At 36.6% G+C, this 18,839-nt stretch overlaps 1 protein-coding gene and 1 non-coding gene across 7 annotated transcripts in view; both read left to right on the top strand.

Moving 5' to 3' along the window:
• ADGRL3 (adhesion G protein-coupled receptor L3) overlaps positions 1-18,839 on the top strand; it is an 846,510-nt gene that overhangs the window by 700,507 nt on the left and 127,164 nt on the right. The gene's annotated exons all lie outside the window — the stretch shown is intronic.
• On the top strand, positions 15,408-15,514 carry LOC114235476 (U6 spliceosomal RNA). Its single transcript, XR_003621637.1, has one exon. It is a non-coding gene; the product is annotated as a U6 spliceosomal RNA (small nuclear RNA).

Here is an 18,839-nt window from a genome sequence, read left to right as displayed (position 1 = left end):
AGGGGAAGGCCAACTACATTTATGAAGAGAGATGCCTTCAAGACCCAAATCGCTGGTTCTCAGATTAGTAGTCCGGAAAATACACAGTATCAGTTTATTCACAATAAGGGCATTTTGTGACACAGTCATTTAAAAGGAAAAAAATAATAATTTGAACATTGAACAGAGATTAGGAAGAAAAGCTTTTAATTTACATTTAACTTTATAAATTAATGAATCTTTGTATATAAGAAGCTGTTCAGGTTTATTTTTCTAAGGTTTTGGGAAAGAAATTGCTTGGGGAGGTTTATGTATATATATTGCTTAGTGTGTGTCATAGACAGAGAAATTGAAGTACTCTTCAGCATTGAAAGCTGAGGATCATTTTTGAGCAATATTAGGATTGCTTTTTATTGCAATCTATGCTATCCCTTTAATGGGGCCTTGGAGATAATTAGCCTTTCAGTATTTAAATCTATGAAATGCATGGTCATTCAAACATGAATCTCTGATGGAAAATTAATAGCACAGTTTATTCAGTAGCTGATTTCCTGGTGTTGTAATTGACTGGCTATGAATAAATGTTTCAGCTATTGACTAAACATCTGATAAGACCAAATACAAACAGAATATTGGTGAAGCAGAAATGCTGTGCTCACTATAACACAGCATTATTTCTGTTCCTTTTATTGTAGATCATTATTCTATGAAATTCTAGAGTGAATAATACCTTAAACTTTAGTCTATTTGAATTTTAAAGACTTATGTTCCCTATTATTTCTATGTTCAGAGCACATTCTGAGCTACCTATGAAAGAGGTATGAAATACATTTGAAATGTTTTATGCATTAAATTTGAAAAAAGATTATTATTTAGTTATCACAAGATTCTTAAAAAAAAAAAAAAACTTTCCTTTCCATGGGCACAAGCAGTGATTCTCCTAGGTTTGATTTTGACCATCTAAACACATTTAGCTTTTAATTGTTTAGAAATACAGTGTCTATTTTATGAATTATCTAGATCTATTTTTTATTTCTTGCTTCCCACTTTTTATTCCACAAAAAAAAAAAAAAAAAAAGTGAAATCTGGACTGTCAGCCGTCAGCTATGATAACTCATCTGTAGGTGAACAATTAAAAGATAGTTGCTTTGGGGGCTTCCCTGGTGGCGCAGTGGTTGGGAGTCTGCCTGCCAATGCAGGGGACACAGGTTCGAGCCCTCGTCTGGGAGGATCCCACATGCCGCGGAGCTACTGGGCCCGTGAGCCACAGCTGCTGAGCCTGCGCGTCTGGAGCCTGTGCTCGGCAACAAGAGAGGCCGCGATAGTGAGAGGCCCGCGCACCGCGATGAAGAGTGGCCCCCGCTTGCCGCAGGTGGAGAAAGCCCTCGCACAGAAACGAAGACCCAACACAGCCAAAAATAAAAAATAAAAAAAATTTAAAAAAAAGATAGTTGCTTTGATTTTTTACATAATATGTGAATCTCCTAAAACCCATTATTCTTTTGTCTCAAGAATTTTAACAAAAACAAAAAATTGGGTCAAATATATTTTATTTTTCTTTATTTAGTTGTAATTTTAGATTACATTAAAATCCTTGTTGACTATCAAAAGATAGATATTGACATGTCATAGTAAAAATAGCATTACTGTATTGTAGGCATAATACACACCTTCGTTTAGGAGAGGGTTTTAAGTTTTATGCCAGAGATAACAAATAAAGCTTGTGTTACATATGCATATTAAGTAGCTACCATGATATAATATTACCAGGAGGGACCTTAGAGATGAAAATGAGTGAGTTGAGATCTGGAGAGATGAAATGACTGGACCAAGATCACACAACTAGCATCAATGGCACTAATGCTGCTATCCTGATGTGCTTCCAGTGCTTCTTCAACACCATGATTAAGAATAACAGTGATTTATTATGAAGAATAAATATGTTTATTAGGCACTGTGGCCATCATTGTGCAAAGCATTTTGCATAAATTCTTACTTAATATTCAAAACAACCCTATGATATAAGTTATTGCTATTCTTTTTTTTTAAATTTTATTTATTTATTTATTTATGGCTGTGTTGGATCTTCGTTTCTGTGCGAGGGCTTTCTCTAGTTGTGGCAAGTGGGGGCCACTCTTCATCGCGGTGCGCGGGCCTCTCACTATCGCGGCCTCTCTTGTTGCCGAGCACAGGCTCCAGACGCGCAGACTCAGTAATTGTGGCTCACGGGCCCAGCCGCTACGCGGCATGTGGGATCCTCCCAGACCAGGGCTCGAACCCGTGTCCCCCGCATTAGCAGGCAGACTCTCAACCACTGCGCCACCAGGGAAGCCCCTGCTATTCTTAACTTAAAGTAGAGAAAATGGGGCACAGGAAGCATTAAATGACTTTCACAAAATTACACAGTAATAATTGAGGGGCTCCTGAATTCAAAGTAAGGTCTTCCTGACTCAGAAACTCATGCTCTCATTCGCCAAAATAATGTGATTGCGGAACTGACATTATTTGGTGTTAGAAGTCAAGATATATTATTTGGTTTATATTTATTGATTTATGGTACTGTATTTCAGGAATGGTATAAAGTATAATAATTTTTTTTTAATTTCTCCTTTTTTTTGAGATTGAGCTCAAATGGCTGTGTGGTGATTATTTTGTACTCCTATAGCCAGGTCAAATACAAACATAGTTTACTTTGAGGTCATTTGGTTTTCAGAGGAGACTGATTTAAAAATTATCATATTGAGAGAAGAAAAAAGCAAGTAGAAAATATTCTAACTCTGTGTTAAAGGAGGAACAGTCAAACTGTTTTCCAAAGTGACCACACCATTTTACATTTCCACCAGCAATACATGAGGGCTCCAATTTCTCCACATCTACAGCAGCACTGTTATTTTCTCTTTTTGATTATAACCATCCAAGTACATGTGAATTGCATAAGTTCTTAACTCTAGTGGTGGATTGGGGGCAGAGGAAGTTTTAGGAGGGTAATCCATGAACGAATAAAAAAATTATATGGCTCCAAAGAGAGGTCGGTGTTTTTCATGAGAATCTGAGAGTAGAGTGTGACCTCAAATAGCTTAAGAACAACTGCCTTCATGTTCTATAAATGTAACCAGAACTTATATTTATATTTTTTTCTCATTTTTCAATCCCAAGTTCCCATCTTTTAAATAGTAATGTTTGTTAGCATTGTTCTTCTCTTTAGCAGGAACTATTAAAAATTACTAGCGTTCATTTTTTACTGCTTTACAAGCAGGACATTTTCCTAGTTAAGAAATATGTTTTGATTTTTATCAGCAGTTTCTTTTGTCCTCCAAATCTCAGAGGTGGCATGGACTCCTTAGAGTCTGCAGTCGATCTTGCTTAATGGGAAATATAAGTACATACAGTTTTTGATGTGAATCTTTTGAGTCATTCTTTGGAACCTACTGTTATTTGCATAGTCGGGCTGAGAACTGATCAGAAAAAATTGGTAAATAGATGCACATTTTTTTAAAAAGACACATATACATGCATACCTGGTTTCCTCCCTTCTTCCCATCCTTCCTTAAATTTTTCTTTCCTTTTTTTTCAAAGGCCGATAGTCTATGTGTTCTTTAAATCTTACCTAGTATTTGTAATAAGCTCTCTTTTTATTTCAGTTTGGAATTATAGTTTGCTTTTTTTGTTTATTTTATTTATTTATTTTGTTTGTTTCACCTTCATTATCCACTAGAAATCTGTATCCTAGGTACCATCAGTGTAAAAGCAATCTCTATCTTCAACTGTAAAAAACATCACATAGTAGTTAACAACAAAAACATTCAAGAATTTCTAGTTCAGCACATGTGCCCAGTAATTTTATCAGTACTAGGACTATAGCAGTGCCCATAGCAGGCCGAAATCCCTGCTCTCTCTCCTAGGGTGAAATGTCCAGTAGCAGAATATAAACAGTATGCTAAGTATGTGAAATATATGGTATGTGAGATGATGATAAATGTTACAGAGAAAAATAGAGCAAGAAACGTATCACTGTGGTGACATTTCAGAAAAACTCTGAAGGAGTGAGCTGTGAAGATATGCAGGAAAAAGCATTCCAGCAGAGAAAACAAAGTTTCTGAGGTGGAAATACGCCTGTGTTGTCCAGGAAGCAAATGCAACTGGAGGAGAGTGAAAGAGAAGAGGGTAGCAGGACATTAATCTGTGGGGCAGCGAGGACCCAGATCTGATAGACCATCGTAAGGACTTCAGCTTTTACTCATAGACACACAGGAAGCCACTGCAGGTTTTTGAGCAGAAGTATGACATGATGTGATGTGTTTTCAAAGTGGAGAAGAGATTCTAGCAGGAAAAGTAAGGGCTGAAACAGGGTGACCATTTGGGCAATAACAACATTCACTTGGAACCGGATATGAGTGCGGGATGCTGAGATAATTCTTCAGCTTTGGGGATTTTTTTAAGTGGAACAAACAGGATTCGCTAAGGGGTTGTATGTGAAGTGTCAGAGATAGAGAGGAGTTGGAATGACACCAAGTGTTTTGACTGAGCAACTGGAAAGATGCAGTCACCATTTATTGAGATAGTCAATCTGTGACCAATTTGGGAGGAGCACGAAAAGAACTTCACTCAGGGGCATGTTAAGTTTGAGATTCGTATTAGATATGCAATATTGATGGTAAATATGCAGTTAGATATACGAGCTTGAAATTTACCTGAGAGGTCAAGCTAGACATAATCATTTAGTAATGTTTCACTTAGAGTGGCATTTTCAGCCAATGTACTAGATGAATTCATCAAGGAAATGAGTGTAGAAAGAGAAGAGAATCTAGAGCTGAGCCCCAGGACACTGTCATATGATGAGGTCAGGGAGGAACCAGCAGGAGAGAGTAACGACCAGCCGTAAGGAAGGAGGAGGACCTGGAGAGTATGGCACCCAGGAGTCAACTCAAGTTCTTGTTTCATGGAGGAGGAAATGATGTCAAGTGCTGCTGAATCTGCTCAGAAGTGCTGATACAGCTTTTCAACGATAAAAGTAATGTCAACTTTTGATGAATTTAAAAAAATTCTAGGGCTTCCCTGGTGGCGCAGTGGTTGAGAATCTGCCTGCCAATGCAGGGCACACGGGTTCGAGCCCTGGTCTGGGAAGATCCCACATGCCGCGGAGCAGCTGGGCCCGTGAGCCACAACTACTGAGCCTGCGCGTCTGGAGCCTGAGCTCCACAACGAGAGAGGCCGCGATAGTGAGAGGCCTGCGCATCGCGATGAAGAGTGGCCCCCACCTGCCACAACTAGAGAAAGCCCTCGCACGAAACGAAGACCCAACACAGCCAAAAATAAATAAATAAATAAGTAAATAAAGTAGCTATTTAAAAAAAAACCAAAGCCCAGATATCTATATTATTATACGTACTGCATAAACATTTTTACCTATTGCTTTCATTTTTTTGTCTGTAATGCAGACTTTTCTGTGAACCAAAGTTGCTACTTGCACCTTTGACAAAGTGCAGATTGAATTATGCCAGTTTTACTTGTGTGCCTTTGGTGCATGAGACAAGAAAGATTCTAACCTCCATTTATACTGCTAGGAAGAAAGTAATGAGTATTTTCAAGTTTCTTGTTTGGTCACTTAATTGGCTGTGTGACAAAGAGCTCCATGGTGCATGTCAAACGACTTTCTGAGTCCTCTAATGATTTGTGCTTTGCTTGACTTGTGATACTATTCTGTGTGGCCTGTCAGGCTGGATATCCTTGTTAAAGTGGCTAGAATAAATTGGCTAGTGGTGTGCATACAATGTAGTATATTAACTGCAGCAACGGGGAGTACTTTTAGCAGCTCTTTCAGGAGATTTCGATGTTTGCCCATAAGCATCAAAGCCAACCCAAACTTTCATTTAATATAATTAAAAGGACATCTGAAAGTAGTTTGAATCACACCAGGTTCTTGAGGTTTGGTAACCCTTTGTTAAAACCTTGTGAACTTAATATATTTCACAGCTTGATAAATCTGCACTTGATTTGAGTCAGTAAGAGAAAAAATATAAATCTGCACCCTGCATGTTTCTGGTGCCCTGAACCTATTTCTAAAAGACTTTGAGATCAAAGAAAGTAACTTCCATCTACAAAGCAGAGTAGTTTTCTTTAGATAAAGAAGATATAAGAATTCTTTTCTATAAATTGCAGTCACTAAATGCTGTTGTAAAGCAATTGTTGAATCAAAAGATAGTAAAACCATATGTAATGTAAGCAGTGTAAATTATTCAGGTTATTATTTAAGAGCATAGGTAGGTCAGTTCATAAATCTAATAATTTGAAAACCTCCAAAGGACAATGACAGATGTTGATATTGGAGTTCCTGCTTTGACGTGCAAAGAACATCATTTTGGGAATCTCTCAAAATTCCCATGGCTAATGTGTCAGGTCAGGCAGAGACGGCCACTTTACAAAGTCATTTCTGACTTCCAGTTCGCACATTTCCTATAAGTAAACAAAATGTTCCAGCTGCTGTTTGTATATACGTGGCTTGTAAATACTTCAGGAAGTAATTCTAATAAGGGTGAAAAAAAAAAAAAAGCCCTTTTGTTTTTTTTTGTTTTTTTTGTTTTTTTAAATTTTATTTATTTATTTATTTATTTATTTATGGCTGTGCTGGGTCTTCGTTTCTGTGCGAGGGCTTTCTCTAGTTGCGGCAAGTGGGGACCACTCTTCATCGCGGTGCGCGGGCCTCTCACTATCGTGGCCTCTCCCGTTGTGGGGCACAGGCTCCAGACGCGCAGGCTCAGCAATTGTGGCTCACGGGCTTAGTCGCTCCGCGGCATGTGGGATCTTCCCAGACCAGGGCTCGAACCCGTGTCCCCTGCATTGGCAGGCAGATTCTCAACCACTGCGCCACCAGGGAAGCCCCAGCCCTTTTGTTTTTAAATAAAATGTTTTCACTTAAAACAAAAGTATTTTCTCACTTCTTTTCACCAAATTTTATTTTCTTCTCTCATAACTTTTTTTTTTTTAATTTTTATTTATTATTTATTTATTATGTTTATTTTTGGCTGTGTTGGGTCTTCGTTTCTGTGTGAGGGCTTTCTCCAGTTGCGGCGAGTGGAGGCCACTCTTCATCGCGGTGCGCGGGCCTGTCACTATCGCGGCCTCTCTTGTTGAGGAGCAGAGGCTCCAGACGCTCAGGTTCAGTAGTTGTGGCTCACGGGCCCAGTTGCTCCGCGGCATGTGGGATCTTCCCAGACCAGGGCTCGAACCCGTGTCCCCTGCATTGGCAGGCAGATTCTCAACCACTGCTCCACCAGGGAAGCCCTCTCATAACTTCTTGATCAAAGCCTAGATAACTACTTAATTGTAAAATTGTTTATTTAAAGTCCATTCTAATGCATCATTGCTTTCCGAACATGAGTTTACTTTCAGAAAAGTTTTAAATACATAGAATATCAATAGATATAATTTATACACAAACACAAGAGAATGCACATCAATTTACTTTGCTATTTCTTTAACAGCATTATGATCATGTACCTAACCAGAAGGAAAAAATACATTTAAAACAGGATTACAGATTTAAGGTCCTACTTTCTGAAACTATCATTAGCATTTCTGGTACAGGTCAGGAAAGCAATGGAAGTTTTAAGGTGTCATTTGCAATAGAGTAGTTCCTTGATGGCTTGGAACCAAACAAATGATTTTTTAATATTGCTCCCAACAGAAATATAATTCTGATATTTTCCCTTATCAGCCAGTAGTAACAGAAACTTAACTATGACAACTTAAACTAGGGCTTTATTTTCATTAAGTAAAAAGGTAATGCAGCCGAAACGGTTCAGGATTAGCATGAAAACTCCGTATCAGAGACCAAGGCTTCATCTGCTTTTCTGCTCTATTGTCTTTAGCAAATGGGTTTCCTTCCTCAAAATGACAAGATGGTTACTTAGCATCCATGCTGATTTTTACGTAGAAAGAAGGATAAGGACAAGTAACTAAAATATTCGTCTCTATTAGAACTTTCCAAATGTCTCACCCAACTATATTTGACCATTTCCCCTACTTCTGACCATATCCCTTGGGCTACTCAGGGATAGCCCAAGGGATTTAGCTTTGCATAGCTAAATGCTTCATTAATAGGTATACTTTTGCAGCTGGGCATAACTATATCTATTAATGTCCAGTGATTCTATATCTAAAACAGGAGAATTATTGGGCAAATAGTATTCTTAGATGCAACCAAAAAATACTTTTTTCTTATTTAATGGTACATATTGATGTATTCATCCAGTTTTGATGTAATAATCTACCATAGAGTTATGACAATACCAGTGGTTACTTTTAAACCCTAAGTATAGATTAAAATGTTCTTTTGATTGTTCTCTTATAGTTATAGTCTGAAAGCAATCATTTTTGTTAAAAGGAAGAAAAGATTATTTCAGATTATTTCTGAATAGCTAATATAGGTATATGGTTTAAAATTCTAAAAGTAGTAATAATAGATATGGCTCCTTCCCACTGAGGCTGCTGCATTGCTAGCTCTGGGGCACGCCACTGACATTGCGACCTATTTCAGTGGTGCCCCCTTGGAGCTGTGTGGTGCAAGCAGCCCTGCCTCTCCCCTGCCTCTCTCCTGCCATTCAGATCTCCTTCCTTACTGTTATCAGCCTCTTAAATATCCTACCAGAGAAGACTATTTTTACTCGCATCCATGTTTCTATAATGTTTCTTTATAAATTTTGTCATACAATCACAAAACAGTGCTGTTCTCTTTACCTACAACTAGGACTTTGGGAATAGCTGTGGCAGACCCACATTATGTGGTAGCATGCCACCACTGAAAAGAATAAGCATATAGAGATGATCACAAGGTACACTTGTATCACAGCTTATATCAACAAAAAAACTTAACTGTATCAGTAGGAAACCGGTTGAATAAAATGCTGCACCAAATAGTGGAGTAATCTTTAGCCACAGAAAGAATGAGGTAGATCTCGTATTGACTTAGAATGATGGGTATAATACAGTATCAAGTAAAAAAAAGAAAAAAAAAAAAAGGCAAGCAGGCAAAACCAAACAAATAACGTTATTATGGTGATCACATCTATTTGTATGTATGTGTAAATATTTACGAGTCTGGAGGGGTCCACAACTAACTGTCGAAGAAATTCTTTTTGGGAGAGGTGGGTGTTATTCCATAAATAGACTTTCCAGTTTTAATGTATATACTTATGTATTTTCAACTGTTCACAACATATACTTTTTAATTTTTTTTTTTTTTACTAGTACAGACTATTTATTGGAAAAGTTTTAGACTTACAGAAAATTGGTCAGTTAGTATCGAGTTCCAATACCATATATCCCTCCTACACACAGAGTTTCCTTTATTATTACTACCTTACATTAGTATGGTACATTCATTATAATTAATGAACCAATATGGATTGATATATTATTATTAACTAAAATGCATAGTTCAGATTCACTTAGTTTTTAACTATGCCTTTTTTCTGTTTCAGGATCCTATCAGGACATCACATTACATTTAAACATCATATCTCCTTAGGCTTCTCTAGGCTGTGACAGTTTTTCAGACTTTCCTGCAAGGTTGTCCTTTTTAAAGTCAGAAAATATATTTTCCATTTAAAATAATTAGTGTGTATACTTTAAGAAGAACATAGAAGTATTCATTCATTCACTCACTCAGACAGTATTTGTTGAGCTCCTGTGCTTCAGGCACTGTTCCAGGTGCAATGATTCAAAGGTAAAGGCAGACAGGATTACTACTCTTGCAGAGCTCACATCCTAGTTTAGCAAACTGGAGTTTGGGAAGGAAATAGACAGTAAAGCAATCAAAATAATAAAAGAAGATAATGGCCGAAGTACTATGCAGAGAATTAAAACAGAATCATGAGTTAAAGTAACTGCTTGGTTACTTTAGACTGAATGTATCTGGGAGATGGCAGTGCAGCTGACTCCTGGCAGTATGAGATCAGCCATGTGCCTATCTGGATAAAAAGCATTCTAGAATCAGAGGTCACCCATCATGGCCAAGTGAGGTTGGAGAGTTCTGGAAATAGAAAGAAGGCTAATATGCCTGAAGCAATGGGTTGAAGGAGAATACAGGGCTAGGAAAGCTATGGGAAGGAGTCAAGATTCTGAATGCCATTGAAGAGTTTTAACTAGGGTCGTGACAGTAGATTTTTGCAAGATTAATTTGGTTGCAAATTTAGTTTTCCTCTGATATCCATTATTGCTGCTTCAGTTATCACCTTTATGTAGGTGATTCTCAAAAAACCTTAATCAACCACTTTAAACACTTAGAAATTTTGTCATTCCATTCTCCCTACTGCTGAATAATGTTTTAAAGATGCAAATCTGATTAAGACTTGATCCCACTCAAAGACTGTCCATTACTCTCTTTTTCACTAAAGAAAAAATTTCCTGTTTTGGACTACAGTGTTTGAGAATTTGACTCCTCTTGTCCTGTACCTGATTTCCCATACCTTTAGCTGGCCCCTTCCATATTCTTAGATTCTACACTCCCAAACCACCTAGGTACTTGCAGTTCATGTCTCTGTGCCTTTTTAGTCACAGTTATGTTCTGCTTGGATTACTTCTATATTTGTTCTCCTTTCTCCATCCTTTCTTCTCAGTAACGTTGACTTATCTGCCAACACCTACTTTATAAGCCAGTGACTCTAAAGAAGCATTCTTTCTCCCACCTAGCCTGGATAAGTGCCCTCTTATACATCCTCGCTTTTCCTCTTATTACAGCAATTATCAAGCTATATATATTTTTAAATTTAATTTAATTTATTTTTTATACAGCAGGTTCTTCTTAGTCATCCATTTTGTACACATCAGTGTATACATGTCAATCACAATCTCCCAATTCATCACAACACCACCCCCATACTCCGCTGGTTTCCCCACTTGGTGTCCATACGTTTGTTCTCTACATCTATGTCTCAATTTCTGCCCTGCAAAGTGGTTCATCTGTACCATTTTTCTAGGTTCCACATATATGCGTTAATATGCGATATTTGTTTTTCTCTTTCTGACTTACATCACTCTGTATGACAGTCTCTAGATCCATCCACGTCTCTACAAATGACCCAATTTCGTTCCTTTTTATGGCTGAGTAATATTCCATTGTATATATGTACCATATCTTCTTTATCCATTTGTCTGTCGATGGGCATTTAGGTTGCTTCCATGACCCAGCTATTGTAAATAGTGCTGCAATGAACATTGGGGTGCATGTGTCTTTTTGAGTTATGATTTTCTCTGGGTATATGCCCAGTAGTGGGATTGCTGGGTCATATGGTAGTTCTATTTTTAGTTTTTTAAGGAACTTCCATACTGTTCTCCATAGTGGCTGTATCAATTTACATTCCCACCAACACTGCAAGAGGGTTCCCTTTTCTCCACACCCTCTCCAGCATTTGTTGTTTGTAGATTTTCTGATGATGCCCATTCTAACTGGTGTGAGGTGATACCTCATTGTAGTTTTGATTTACATTTCTCTAATAGTGATGTTAAGCAGCTTTTCATGTGCTTCTTGGCCATCTGTATGTCTTCTTTGGAGAAATGTCTATTTAGGTCTTCTGCCCATTTTTGGATTGGGTTTTTTTTTTTTTTTTTGAGCTGCATGAGCCATTTATATATTTTGGAGATTAATCCTTTGTCCGTTGATTCGTTTGCAAATATTTTCTCCCATTTTGAGAGTTATCTGTTTGTCTTGTTTATGGTTTCCTTTGATAGGGATTGCATTGAATCTGTAGATTGCTTTGGGAAGTATAGTCATTTTCACAATATTGATTCTTCCAATTCAAGAACATGGTATATCTCTCCATCTGTTGGTATCATCTTTAATTTCTTTCATCAGTGTCTTATAGTTTTCTGCATACAGGTCTTTTGTCTCCCTAGGTAGGTTTATTCCTAGGTATTTTATTCTTTTTGTTGCAGTGGTAAATGGGAGTGTTACCTTAATTTCTCTTTCAGATTTTTCATCATTAGTGTATAGGAATGCAAGAGATTTTTGTGCATTAATTTTGTATCCTGCAACTTTACCAAATTCACTGATTAGCTCTAGTAGTTTTCTGGTGGCATCTTTAGGATTCTCTATGTATAGTATCATGTCATCTGCAAACAGTGTATACAGTTTGACAGTTTTACTTCTTCTTTTCCAATTTGTATTCTTTTTATTTCTTTTTCTTCTCTGATTGCGGTGGCTAGGACTTCCAAAACTATGTTGAATAATAGTGGTGAGAGTGGACATCCTTGTCTTGTTCCTGATCTTAGAGGAAATGCTTTCAGTTTTTCACCATTGAGAATGATGTTTGCTGTGGGTTTGTCATATATGGCCTTTATTATGTTGAGGTAGGTTCCCTCTATGCCCACTTTCTGGAGAGTTTTTATCATAAATGGTGTTAAATTTCGTCTAAAGCTTTTTCTGCATCTATTGAGATGTTCATATGGTTTTTCTTCTTCAATTTGTTAACATGGTGTATCACATTGATTGATTTGCATATATTGAAGAATCCTTGCATCCCTGGGATAAATCCCACTTGATCCTGTTGTATGATCCTTTTAATGCATTGTTGGATTCTGTTTGCTAGTATTTTGTTGGGGATTTTTGCATCTATATTCATCAGTGATATTGGTCTGTCATTTTCTTTTTTTGTAGTATCTTTGTCTGATTTTGGTATCAGGGTGATGGTGGCCTCATAGAATGAGTTTGGGAGTGTTCCTTCCTCGGCAATTTTTGGAAGAGTTTGAGAAAGATGGGTGTTAGCTCTTCTCTAAATGTTATCTAGCCATATTTTAATGTCTGTTCACTTTTGTATCTCGGAGCTCCTTGGAAAGGAACAGTGCCACTTTTATTTCTATAACCCCGATACCATTTAAATTCTACTTAGCACACAAAAGGTGACTTCTAAATATTTACCTTTTAATTGAGGCTTCCGGCTAACGTTTCCGATTGCTTGCTGGTATTTCCACTGCAGTAGAAATTCTCAAAACACTTGTCTACACTCACTATCACCAATCCCTCTCCTCATATTCTCTCTTGATTTCACCTCATCAGGCTTTTGCCCTCGCTACCTTATTGCAACTGCACTTCTGAGGTCATTAAGGATTTCATGCTGCTAAACTCAGTAGTCAGTTGTCAATCCATCGTACTTAACCAATCAGAAACATCCAACACAGTTGATCACTCCCCACTCCCTTTTCCTTGATACATTCTCATCAGGACAGCTCATTCTCTTGGTTTTCCTCCTCTTGATGCTTCTTTCCAGTCTCCTTTGCTGGTTCCTTTTCTCCCAAACCCTTGGGTTGGAGTGCCTCCTAGCTCAGTCTATTCTTGTTTTCTCTTTGTCCCCACACTCCCTTGGTGAGCTCATTGATTTAAATAGCACCTATGTACCTAAGTCTCACAAATGTTATCTGCAGCACAGACCACTTCTCTGAACTCCAAAATTCATTTCAAGCTAACTTCTCAACATCTTCACATTTTTTTTTCTGACACCTCCATTTATAACAATTCCCAATCTTTACCTGAAAACTACGTTTTTGTGCAGTGTTTGCCTACTCAATTGATATGATTCAGTCCCACCCCTCCTGTTTTCTGTAAAAAGCTCCAAACATGGGCCTCCTTAAGGTTTTGGAACATGCAGAGAATGTTTCCACTTGTGGACTTTTATTCTGTTTGTTTCCCTGATTGGAATATCTCCTCCAAATATCTGCATGGGTAACTCTCTCAGCAACTTTGTCTTTTTTAAATTGTTACACTTTCAAGGAGGCCCACTGGACCATCCTAGGTAAAATCACAAGCTAACCTGTCCTCAACCCTACCCCTAACTCTAGATCCCCCTATCATGTATATTTTACTTTTATTTTACTAGATAGTTAGATGATAGATAGATAGATAGATAGATAGATGATAGATAGATAGATAGATAGATAAATCTATCTGATTTTAAGTTTACTTTCCTTGCCAGAACGTTTAGTTCTAGGATTTTTTCCCCTTTTCTGCTTTGTTTAAGATGTATCTCAAGAGTCTAGAACAGTATTGGGACATATTAAATGCTCAAGAAATACTTATTGAATGAATAAATGTCCTACTTCAAAGTAAAGATACTTCAAATTGAACTGATTATCCTTCAAAAGCAACTTCTCCATAGCTTTACTCTTTATTTTGCAACCATTTTACTAGTTACCCAGAAAAAAATCTAGAGTTATTATTATTTCAAGAAGGGCTTTTTTGATACTTTTATGATTGAGTTCATTTTGAAATTGATGGAAACAATCTTCCCTTGACTTCTGTGATACCACACTCTTCTGGCTACTTACTCTTTCTTCATCTCAGTTGTCGACTATTCTTCCTACGTTTTCTTCTTTATCATTAGTGTTTCTAATGATAAAGTCATCAGTTCTTCTCCTTCTACTCAGTTTATCTGGGTAATGTCAGACATCTCAGTGGCTTCAATGAGCTTCCTGAATTTATGATGCCTAAACCTGTATGCCAAGAGCAGATATCTTAGTAAACTGCAGACTGAAGAGGTTAAGAATATCCCACCCCAAACCCTGTCACTTTGGCACATTGATTATTTTGAACTGAAGGCAATTGAGAAACAGCAGATGAAGAAGGGCTTTCTGATGCCCCCCTTTCTATCTAAAAGCAGATCGTAAAATTTCCATGTGCCAGGAAGAGAAGAACATTCTTATCACCAGAGAGTGGGAGTCAATGCCAAAATGGATCTGAGCAAAAAAATGTACAAAAATGAAAATAACCCTTATTTTCCACTGGCTTCCCCCATGTATTTCCTAGTAACTTTCCCACAATTTACTGCCCCTAGTAGCTTAATCCCTTTTCCTTTATGTTTACACTTCATCACAAATTTATCATTCTCTGGTTAAAAAAGCAGGTAAACTCTCAGTCCTAACTACTTCTTCAGGTCTTTATTTTTCCTATGAAGTTTCCCTTGTATTAAATAAAATTTGTGTGCTTTTCTCCTGTTACTCTATGTCAGTTTAATTCTCAGGTCTTGTCACCAAACCTAAGAGGGTAGTGGAAGGTTACTTTTCTCCCCTACAAGTCTTCTCTAGACCTTTTAAATTAATTCAATTCAAGTACTTTGCATTCAAAATAGACAAATCTGAATTCATCATGTTTTGCACACTCTCCCCCAGTATGTACTTACATCCTCTACCTTTTAATGATCAAAAATTTGCTCCTTTTCCTTTATTCCCATTTTAAGTGAGTGCCACCTCATTGTCTACCCCCAAATTCTGTGCATTTCACTTCATTTCCCTTTCCAACTGTTAATTAATCAACAAATTGTTTTAAATATTTTTTGAATCTCTATTTTTCTCCATTCCCAGAGCAGAATGCATGGATTTGAACCCTAGTTCTGCCCTATGTTAACTAATTAGCCTTTAGCAAGTTAACTTCTCTGAGACTCGTGCTCACTTCAACAGCACATATACTAAAATTGGAACGATACAGAGAAGATTAGCATGGCCCCTGCATAAGGATGACAAAAAGAAAAAAAAAAAAAAAACAACTTCTCTGAGTCTCAATTTTCTCACTGCAAGATGAGAATAATAACTACTTCTACCTCTTTGGGTTATACTCAAAATTAAAGGAGCTGATGCATATAAAGCATTTAGATGACAGTCTGGAACACACTCAGTAAATATTAACCATTGTATTTTATATCACTCCCCTACCTTAAATTTTTCAGTGACTTCTTGGTGCCTTTTGGAAGAATTGCAAATATCTTAACAAGGTTTGCAAGCCTCTTTGAAAACTAGCCTTCACTTACCAATCTTGTCACTGAACCCTTTGCACTCTGCTCTACTGTAAGGAATTTTTTTTCAGTTCCTCTGAGATGCCTATTCTCTTTCACCTCTGTATGTATAAACACATGTATACTCCTTGCCTGTTTGGTCAATGTTGTATTTAAGCTTGAAATTCTACTTCATGGAGCCTAATACAAAGCTTGAACGCCGTGTTTCTGCTATTATAATGCTTGTCATGTCGTATTTTATTTAGCGGCCTCACTATATTGTTATCACTTTGAGGGAAGGGAGAATATCTGTCCCTCTTGCAGTATCCCAATTGAAGGTACTTAGTTAATATTTGTAGAATGAATGCTGAGTTAGCAAAATGTTTGAGTCAAGTTTATAGCTCCATTTAATTCCTATAACACAACGTAGATTTGACAGTGTTCAATCATTTAACTCTAAATAAGATTTTAAAAATAATACAATTACAGTTTGCTAAAAATAATACATTTTTAAATAACAAGGGGTTTCTTGAAGAGGCAGAGTCATTTCTATGAAATTTTAGTTTCACCTTGTTCTACTACTAAAGGTTCTTATTACTATATTAAGGTCAGTTGTGTTATGCAATCTAATTTAAGACTTGAAAATGCCAACTCTTCACTGTAATGTAAAAGGGAGTTCAGAGATTAGTGGTTTTTATATGCTTAGTAATATTAAATGACAGTAATTATAAAAAGAACCTTAGGTTTATTGATCAGATGTGTGAATATCAGTCACTCATCTTGACTTCTAATAAAAAACCTGCAAGTTTAAAACTGTTTTGAAGACTTCTAACATTTGACCTTTAAATTTTCAATTCGAATCAACGTCTAAACATAAATTGGAGTACAATGTGCCTTATTCAGGAATGATTGTAAACTTTTACTCTATTTTATTTTATTCTCAACTAATAAACTTTATATCAAGAAGTCAAAAATGAAGAACAAAAGAAAAGTTGTTTTTATTTTTTTAATTATAAATCAATGTAGACTCTCTCTCTCTCTCTCTCTCTATATATATATATACACATATATACATATATATATAGTGAGAAAGCAAGAAATGGGAGTAGAGAAGACCTGAAGACTTATTTCTCTTTCTCTATATATCCTGAAATTTATACATGAAATATATTTAAACATATCCATATGTATAATATAGTAAGAGAAAATAGTGTTCAGCATGATTACTGTATATATTGATAAAGAAATATTGCATTCAGGAGAACACATCATAAAACAAAGATGTGGAAGTAAAGAGTAAACTAAAATTTCATGTTACTAGGCACTTTTTCTAAAGGATGTCAGCAATTTATTAATTTAAATTTATCTACTAGTAGGAAACATTTGCTCTTAACTTTCTAATGGGCTGCCTAATGATAATCTGCATATATATAAATCTTTGCTTTATTTTAACACAAGAGAACTTAAAAATATAATAAATGAACTGAAGAACTTAAGATCTAAACTTATAACTCCTTTGCTTAAATATCTTTAATGGCTGTACATTTTCTACACAATAAAGCCCAAACTTCTATCATACTGCAGATCTTCTAAAATCTGACTTCTACTTACCATTTCTCTCACTGTACTCATCCTTTAAACTATCTTTCCACGCACAATACATGCTCCTCACCCCAAACCCAACAAATTTCTTGCCTTGGTACCTTCTTTTTTTTTTTTTTTATCATTAACTTGCTTGTTATGTTCCTTAGCTTCAAATTTCCTCATCATAGTTAAAGAAAGTTTATTCATCTTTTAGTGTCCCACTAAAAACCAAACACCTCTGGGATCTTTTCTTGATCCTCCTCAGCAAGAATTCATTACTTTTTGTCCCATGTGACGTGCTTAACCTTCTGCTTTGGAGTATAGGCAAATTGAGGACAGATCCCATGTTTTCCTTATTTTTCCTAACCTCACGCAACAGTGACTTCTCTAGTTCTTTGCATATCATACATATTTAATAAAACCTCATTGAGTTGCATTGAAAGTGAGCTTTGGTACATTTTAAAACATTTTGGGGAATTCCCTGGTGGTCCAGTAGTTAGGACTCTGTGCTTTCACTGCGAGGGCGTGGGTTCAATCCCTGGTCAGGGAACTAAGATCCCACAGGCCACGTGGCTCAGCCAAAGAAAACCCAAAATAAATAAATAAAACATTGTGGAAAGCTTTTTATAGAATATATTGTCATTATGCATAGTGATCTGCATTCACTACAATAACCTGTGCTTCTGCTTTTCTCCTTAATTCCCTGTAATTCACCCTGCCTTCCTTCCAAACCATGCTGATATCTCAGCACTCAGAAGACTTCTTGGGAGACACAACAAAAAGTTATAGAACTGAAAGAAGATGTTTTCAGTTTCCCTATTTTATTAATGATTTGATATTAAAAATAGGTTATTTTTGTTTAATGGGCATTTATTGAATACCCAAAATGTCTCAAGACACTAAAATTTACCCTGGAAAAATGCAAATGAACATGATGTATCCCCTGAGAACGTCATAATCTAGTGAGAATGCCAGACCCAAATATGGATAATTCTATTAGAGGTGAATAAGTACTAAAATGGGAGCCCGTTGTGACATTGAGTCTCTGAAATGATAATGATTCAGATAACATTGGCTAGATAATAGGTTTTTTCATTTGTGCTTAGATAATCTTTGCTCTTATAAAATCAGAGATTTGTTTTCTGCTAGTGTGAAAAGGGAGAAAACTCACGTGTGAATCTTCACTGGATGGCAATCATTCAGCAAAGAGTTACTGAACACTTATTATGTGCCAGGCAGAGTTTTTGGCACTTACAAATGACACAGTCACCACCCTCATGAAGCTTGCCTTTTCTTGAGTGAGAGATCTTGAGTGAGAGAGTCCTGTAGGTAAATAAATATCTGACATATCTTAGATAATGATACATGATACAAAGAAAACAAAACAGATCTTGGATTTAAGGGTGGGAGACTCTGCCTAGATATGCTGATAGTGGAAGACCTCTTTGAGCAGTTGATACCTGAGTTAAAACCTGAATGAGATCATGATCAAAAAGCTTGTCTTCAGAAAAATACCATGGT

Source organism: Balaenoptera acutorostrata, chromosome 5, assembly GCF_949987535.1.
Source record: "Balaenoptera acutorostrata chromosome 5, mBalAcu1.1, whole genome shotgun sequence".
NCBI lineage: Eukaryota > Metazoa > Chordata > Mammalia > Artiodactyla > Balaenopteridae > Balaenoptera > Balaenoptera acutorostrata.
Note: the sequence above shows the minus strand (reverse complement) of the source record. Positions and strands in the feature narration are given on the sequence as shown.